The following is an 8304-nucleotide window of genomic DNA, read 5'->3' as shown; positions in this document are numbered from 1 at the left end:
GTACAAGTTTGGTTGTTCTATGCCATTGATATTGCCTGTGTGAACCCGTAGGCGATCCGACTGCGATTCACCTGTAGCCCCCTGTGAAGTCTGGTAATGTCAACTCTGACGTTTTGGGAAATTGAATTGAAAGGGGCGTAAATTGTGTAAGTTTAATTTCTCTAGACGATTTTGTTTTGCGTGTGCGAGTCAGTTGGCGACTCCACGGCTATTTGGTTGTAACGCCGCTGGAGTCAGAAGGTTTCAACTTTTAACATTTTTCAACATGTAAATCAGGATTCAAAGACTTGTCCGTTGTACAAGTTTGGTTGTGCTAGACCATTGAAATTGCCTGTATGAACCAGTAGATGATCCAACGGCAATTCGATTTCTCCACTCTGTGGAATCCGATTTTGTCAGCTATGGTGTCATTTTGAAGAAAAAAGGACAGGTGTCTTTTGTGCATTTGTGCACAATCGTTTTTCCTACAAAAATTAGCCCCCCAAAAACCACCAGGTCTCGTAAGAGAACTATGTGATTGTCATTTGTGAATTTGCCGAAGCGTATTTTGGAGCGACACTGAAAGGATATTCTTTGGTCTCCGATCTCTGAACATATTTTGCGTCATCTTGATGAACACCATGAACATTTCGTCCATGTACCTAATACATCACGTGATCACAAACACGCAATGGTATCCGCTAATCCATACGATGTACATGCACATGTACGAGAAAAAACAGCCGATATTCCGGGCATAAAATCGTGAGACGGTATACACTATATCCACGAAAATCCATCGGGATCCACGATAGTGTACCGTACAGTTCACCTCATCGCAAACAACCTGTATCGCATAGTGTATACTAGTGTATATCCCCTCAAAATATACCCACGATGCACTTATGATGTAATGTTTTCATCGTAGCTGCTCACGATAGACCCATGATAAAAATCCAACACGATTCGATGTTTTGGCCGCTATTAACGACACGGAAGTCGTAGACAAGGTCATATATACCCATATTACGATAACCGTACATTTCTGTGGTATGCTGTCATATGGGCCCTAGTCAAAAAGATTGTTTGATGTAATCAGTGGTTTACTGTAAGTAACGACGGTTTGAATAAGATGACACGAGGAAAGGGTACGTCAAAGCAAGCTAGCACAAACAAACACTCCAGTGACACCGAAACGCTCCCCACGGCCTTGAAAAGAAATTGAATTTTGGGGCAAGACACCACAGGTGACCAATTCAGATTTGTGTGAGAATTATTATACATATCTGTAAATATTTATTGATAAATCATTTTATAGATATGGCGAATTCATTTATCGATATCAATAAAAGATTTACAGATATCGATAAATGAGCTAGCGATATTGATATCAGTATACACAATATCCAAAGTAGCAGGTTCAGCTATCCATAAAACAAGGCATTGGAATCAGAGGTCACGCTGAGGTTGGTGGTTTATTGGATTACTAATGACAAAGACACTGTCACACCAATTGTACAGGTATTAAATATAATACTTGTAAACACTCTGGCAAATTTCCCCTTGTTTTGTTCAGTTAAAGGTAGCAGTATTTATCAAAGTGCAAATAAAAGGCTGAATTATCGATGTCAGCGATAAAACGATAAAAATTCGTTTATCAGTATCGATAATTCACTTATATGTATAAATATAAGAATATTTCACTTATACCGCGGCCAATATTATGTTGGATGAAAAACAAGGCAGACACGGGGGTAAAACACAACCATCCGCAGGTAGGATCATAGAGAAACCCATCATGAGCTGGAACTCACAGCGGCCGCATTAGTGAATATTTGTCGTATTCCTTACAGTGTATCTATGGCCCATGCGCTGACAACTGTGATTCTACTACACTGGTAATCGACTCTGTCAAATAAATTCTCGTTGGAAATTGGTAATTGTGCCATTCGTCCTGCGTCAACTTGTGGTCTAACAAGTCCTACATTATACTTCCTTAAGTTTCTTTATTTCCCTCCTCAGCCTTCCCTAAACTGCCCCAAATATAATTGTTTAATGGATAAGTCTATTTATTTATTGATTTAAATGCATCTTAAACACCATAATCAAGGATTTTTGAAGAAAACGTATCCACAACCACGGTTACTTATATCTGACCTGTAAAACAATGAAGCTGAACTGATATAGAGTAGTTTTCCAACATGAACGAATGGACCATTTTAGTACTTACAGAACTGCAGACCTTGCGCCTCGGTATCTGCTTCTGTTCCATGCACATCGGTATAACTTCATTTTTGTGTTCGCTGATCAGTGTTGATTCATGTATGAGGCAGTGAATGCGCATGACTGAAGAAATGTAAATTGTGCTCCTGCTTGACGTGTAGACGTGTGCTATACACATCATGACATTCCAAAACGCGGAACTCTAAAATCACTAATGAAGATGTCGAGTGTTTATGGATTTGTCACGAATATTTAATTCGTACCTCCTCTTACTCCATCTCGACGCTCCAGCAATAATAGTGAAATTACAACGTTATTTCACGAACAAGAAAGTGATGCAATTTGGGAACTTAAGTTTAAAGAGTTACCCACCTTGAAATGTGTCGCATTGTGTACGCTAGAAGGATAGTTTAAGTGTTTTGTGTAAAGTTGGTGACGGCAATGGAGTGCACTTGTGGAAATCATTTATTTGGTGACTGCAGGTTGGTATATTTTACTTCTAAGACTTCATGAATTGTTTATTTTCCCCTCGAGACTTTTCCTGCATTTAGCCACAAACCTTCATTGAAGAATTGCCAAACAAGTGCATTAATGTGAACTTGTGTTTTATTTATTCATGTTTAACATCTATTTCGGAAATTTTTAACAAATGCAATGATGTTCAGGTTTATTAGTGGAGAAAACCAGAGTGTCGTGGAGAAACCAATCAACCTTTTGCAAGTTATTTACCGACTTCCCCACGCTTAGCACTCATGGTCTCAATATAGTAATAGTGAAGGAAAAGTTGTCCTTAACGAAAGTTACTCTAAAATCACTAATGAAGATGTCGAGTGTTTATGGATTTGTCACGAATATTTATTTCGTACCTCCTCTTACTCCGTCTCGACGCTCAAGCAACAATAGTGAAATTGTAACGTTATTTCACAAACAAGAAAGTAATGCAATTTGGGAACTTAAGTTTAAAGAGTTACCCCCCTTGAAATGTATCGCATTATGTACGCTAGAAGGATAGTTTAAGTGTTTTTGTGTAAAGTTGGTGACGGCAATGGGAGTGCACTTGTTGGAAATCATTTATTTGGTGACTGCAGGTTGGTATATTTTTACTTCTAAGACTTCATGAATTGTTTTTTTCCTCCTTTTTTTTTCCTACATTTAGCCACAAACCTTCATTGAAAAATTGCCAAACAAGTGCATTAATGTGAATTTATGTTTTATTTATTCATTTGATTGCTGTTTAACATCTATTTTCGGAAATTTTTAACAAATACAATGATGTTCAGGTTTATTAGTGGAGAAAACCAGAGTGTCGTGGAGAAACCAATCAACCTTTTGCAAGTTATTTACCGACTTCCCCACGCGTAGCATACAAGCCTCAACATGGTAATAGTGAACGAAAAGTTGTCCTCAACGAAAGTTAGATTGTCTGCGTTGTGCAAAATGTCGTTCCTACCGAATGGTTGTCTTCAAGCTTGATCCATAACAGTGGCCAGCGTTATAATGGAAAGAAACCCAGGGAAGCTCAGGGAAAACTCATGACCATCCGCTTGTTGTTGCCAGACCTTTCCACATACGGACGGAAAGAAAGCCAGCATGAGCTGGATTTGAACTCATAGCGACAGCATTGGTGAGACGCTTCTGGGTCATTCCGCCGCGCTGGCGTGCTAACCACATCAGCCACGGAGGCTTCTCTGGCAGATATATACCTTTTGGAGACATAGCTTTGATAGATTAGACATTTACTGGCGTAACGTTAAGAATGACACAGAGAGGAAAATCTGAACATGGTGTCTGAACATGTATCAATGGATTTGTTATGTAAGTTATGTTTATTTCAGCATTATCCGTGTCAAGTCAGTCAATCACAGTATCAGGTGATGTCGTGGCTGGTCGTCCCTTTACCCTACAGTGTAAGATAACCAGAGGGCCAGATGACTTCGGCATTTTCTCCTGGGAATACATCTATAATCAGACATCTGGCCTATCCCGTATTTACTCCTCCCGTAACTGTACACCGTCAATACCAATACACCCGGAAGCCCCAGCTGGGTTATCAGGGGGATGTCAGAACATCAACGGTGAAGAGGTTTACACAGTGAGGATAGAGAACGTCACAGAAGACACGGGCCGTGGAGCATGGGAATGTCAGTATTTACAGAGGAGGGTCAATGTTACTCTTGATGTTCAAGGTAATTTATATTTCCAGTCAAAGAGGCAAATCAGTTCTAAGGGAATGTTTTTTTTTTTTGGTAACGTTGCATGATTAATTTGTTCGAGGCTATTTCAATGGTATTCAAAGGAAACTTATCTCCACAAATGTGTGTTCATTGTTAAGACATATCATGCAATACAGGTAATATACATATCGTCCAAATGAGAAAAGCTCGTTTGTTCGGGGCTTACACTAACATGGCCAGCAGCATGACAAATACGCGAAGGGATGATCGGCACTGAACCTGTAGCTACTGGAAAGCGTCAGATCTGATGCATCACGTCCCAGTGGCGCAGCACTATGCTTGTATCGGCACTGGACTCCACACTGAAGTCGGCATTGGTATCGGTATGTAACAAAGGGTGATGGAAGCAAAATACATAGATGATGTTGTACAGTGAAAGTTGAACATCATAAGTATGGATCAAGTGAGAGTTGAAAATGATAACTCACTGGACGACTCGCCTCAAGTGAGTTATCATTTTCATATGCTTCCAGTGCGCGTATTAAGGCATGGTAACCGTGGGTAGTCACACCCAGATCAGGAAATTTCGAGCGTTTAATGTCAGTTTTTCACATCTGAGACATGGACTTAGTTCACATATTTAAAAAAAAGTTAGAAAAAAATACACACGCAAAGTAAAAAGACCTGATTCCTGAACTATCGTCAAAGTCTTCAATCTTGACCATGTGTTTTTGTTTATCTCACGTATGACCAGTCCTGCTCTTACACGCAACTAAAAACAGCTGTCTGACCTATTGCACATTTCACCATCTAATATTCTCTCTCTACATCAGTATATACTTCATATGGCGCGTCGCCATCAACAACGTTCATATTGCATGTCAACCTAACAACAAGACATGGAAGATATATCAACTTACATGTTTGTGGGAAATTTTCATTTTTATAACTAAATATTGCTTCTCAGGTCTCTTGCTGTATGATGTATAATAAGTAGATTACTGAATGGACTCGTTCTATTCCGTGTGTGGATGAAGCGCGCAAGCTCAGTGTAGATAAGTGGTGTAAGAAGATTTGGACTCGTTCTATTTTTTGTGTGGCTGAAGCGCGCAAGCTCAGTGTAGATAAGTGGCGTAAGCAGATGTGAATTCGTTCTATTCCGTGTGTGGCTGAAGCGCGCAAGCTCAGTGTAGATAAGTGTTGTAAGAAGATTTGGACTGGTTCTATTTTTTGTGCGGCTGAAGCTCGCAAGCTCAGTGTAGATAAGAGGTGTAAGCAGATGTCTACACTGAAATGTAGTCTAAGTAACCGTCCTGTACTTGTTAATAGTATGATGTAGATGGGAGGATCGTCGTGCCGGGTGTCTTCGGTATGGCGTTCCAGTGAAGTAACATTGTAAATATATCGACACTGGGTGTCTCCTTGCCACGAGGAGACGGCGTCGTGATATCACCGAAAGCGATGTTAAAAGCAGGCTAACAATTTTGCTACACCTATCAGATGTTGTACCGAAAAACGAAGAACCATCGTAAATTCGCACCCCTACCAGAAGAAGCCTCGACGACGATCGGGAATCGATCGACAAAAATAACTTATTATTAATGAGGTTAATTAGGTTAACATAAGTTAGTGGTTTTGGATCTATAATTCGCTTGTCCCTGTTTAATGTCATGTGAACATTTCTCAAGGTCTTTGTTTTTTGCGTTTTGTGATGGTGTACTAAACAGCGTTTGCTATACTCAGCGAGATGACAGATTTTCGTTATTTTTGGAATACACAATTGTCCCTACATTATCCATGATTCTCGATTGTCACTGGCTGATCAGGCAGGTTAAAATGATGACATACACTTTATCAGATCTGCAGGCCATGCCCACAAGAGTATATGAGATTTAAACCCATCACATCTGCATTACTATGTAGGCTGACGTCATTTTTCTCAAATTTTCACAAATATGATGTACCGTTCAGGGCAATAGCTTGGCTTATTGGGGTGAGTATTTCAGCGAGAACTTGATTGTCTTGTGGTTGTAAGAGGTATCGATCACATCGTGTATGTCAGTGACATCGTCTTGGCGGTCTCATAATGTCTTTGAAACAAAATGACTAATCACATACAGAGAGCGTTTCGGTGGTCATTTGGTTAGAGGGTCGGCCGCAAATTAGTGAGACCTGGAATTCCCAGGCTAGGTCACACCAAAAAGACTATCGCTTTTTTTCTGAGAATGAGAAATGTACTATGCTTTTTCCTTCAGTAATGGTAACTCGGGTGGACCTGACGAACCCTCCAAATACAGTGTTGACCGGCAACAACACCACCTTTACCTGTGTGACCACGGCCAGTAAACCCCATGCCTGTATAAGTGCGTACATACGGAGATCCGGTAATGTCCGGGAGCTAGACAATCGTGCCTGTAACCAAGACTCCAGTACGATACAGACCACAACCCGGACACTGACGTTTACAGCTAGAGCCGAGGAGAACGGAGCTGAGCTGTACTGTAACGCCTCCAACAGTGTGACGGATTCTCCTGTACAATCACAAGTCTACCAACTTATTGTACACTGTGAGTATTCACACAAATAGCAGAAGTATTTTATTATATTTGGGATTTTCCAACTACATGTAACGTCGGACGTCAACGGGTCTGAAGTCCTATGCAAGCTTTGGAACATACTTGCGTCACTATGGAAGCTGATAAAGGACATCTTGCTACCTCGACCTTTCTAATACAGGGCGAGGCAGCGAGATAACGAGGGAGCGAAGCGAGGAAACGAGGTAACGAAGCAGCGAGGTAGCCAAGCGAGGTAGCGAGGTATTGTGGTGGGGAGCAGTTATAATGATTGCTTTAGTGTCAGTCTGAGGCATACACCATGTGTAAGTTGGGTTCTTGAGACGCCTGGCGGGACGTGACGCCGGTTGAAATCAACACACTCTAATTGTCAGGGTCTCATCAGTTACATAATAATCCCAGCTAGGTCAGTACTTTTGGTTAGCTGTGATGTGAAGGGATGATATGGGAAATAGGGTGAAAAAGGGTGAGGGGCGGGGGGAGCTGATTGCAGGGTTTTGTTTGGGTATATATAATGATGGCTTTTCTTTCCATCATTGTCCGTCCTATTAACCTTGACCCCCCCCCCCCCACATCGCGCCATATTTCAGTACTGATTGGTGATTTGAATCTGAAATTTTATTTATTCTTTATTTAAAATAACCTGGTATGATAAGGCGGGGAATTTGCCCCAGTGCACCTTAAGAAGCGAAATTGACTAATGCTGTGAGGGACAACAGCAGACACACTCTGCAGTTGTCACTTCTCTTTTCAAATCCGATTTACTCTTCTTTCTCTGTTATATGGCAAACATGAGACTTATAAAGCTCCAAATACATAACAAATGTAGCTTTCAGCCTGATGCTTCTGCTACACATAACGTGATAATGTTGATGTTAGACGACCACTTGTGTCACGTATGGTTTCCCTATAGTTGCCACACGTAACATAATACCATCTTAACAATTATCCCTTCTAATTCATGATAACACTACGTTAAAGCCCAAGCACTCACTCATGATAACGCTTATTTAATATAAGACTACCTGTATCTTTATTCACACAAAAGTATGTTTCCAAACAAAACAAGGTCAACGAAGATTCGAATTCTTCCTCGAGGTGACACAAGTTCTCGACACTGACTTGGTTAGTTCACTGTTCTATGAAGTATGCCATATAGACGATGGAGAGAATACGGGATTTAAACTTGCCAAACTATAACAAAATTGATCACTTTATTTATGTTTTACATATGAAGACAAACGTTAAGCAAAATGAAACCTTGACAGCACGTAGAAGTACACACATGAAAGATTAACGTTAATCTTCTTTCTGCCTCGTTTGAGGGAAAATATGGCGTTTTTGATCAAGGGTGC

Source organism: Liolophura sinensis, unplaced genomic scaffold (assembly GCF_032854445.1).
Source record: "Liolophura sinensis isolate JHLJ2023 unplaced genomic scaffold, CUHK_Ljap_v2 scaffold_43, whole genome shotgun sequence".
Classification (NCBI taxonomy): Eukaryota; Metazoa; Mollusca; class Polyplacophora; order Chitonida; family Chitonidae; genus Liolophura; species Liolophura sinensis.
Note: the sequence above shows the minus strand (reverse complement) of the source record.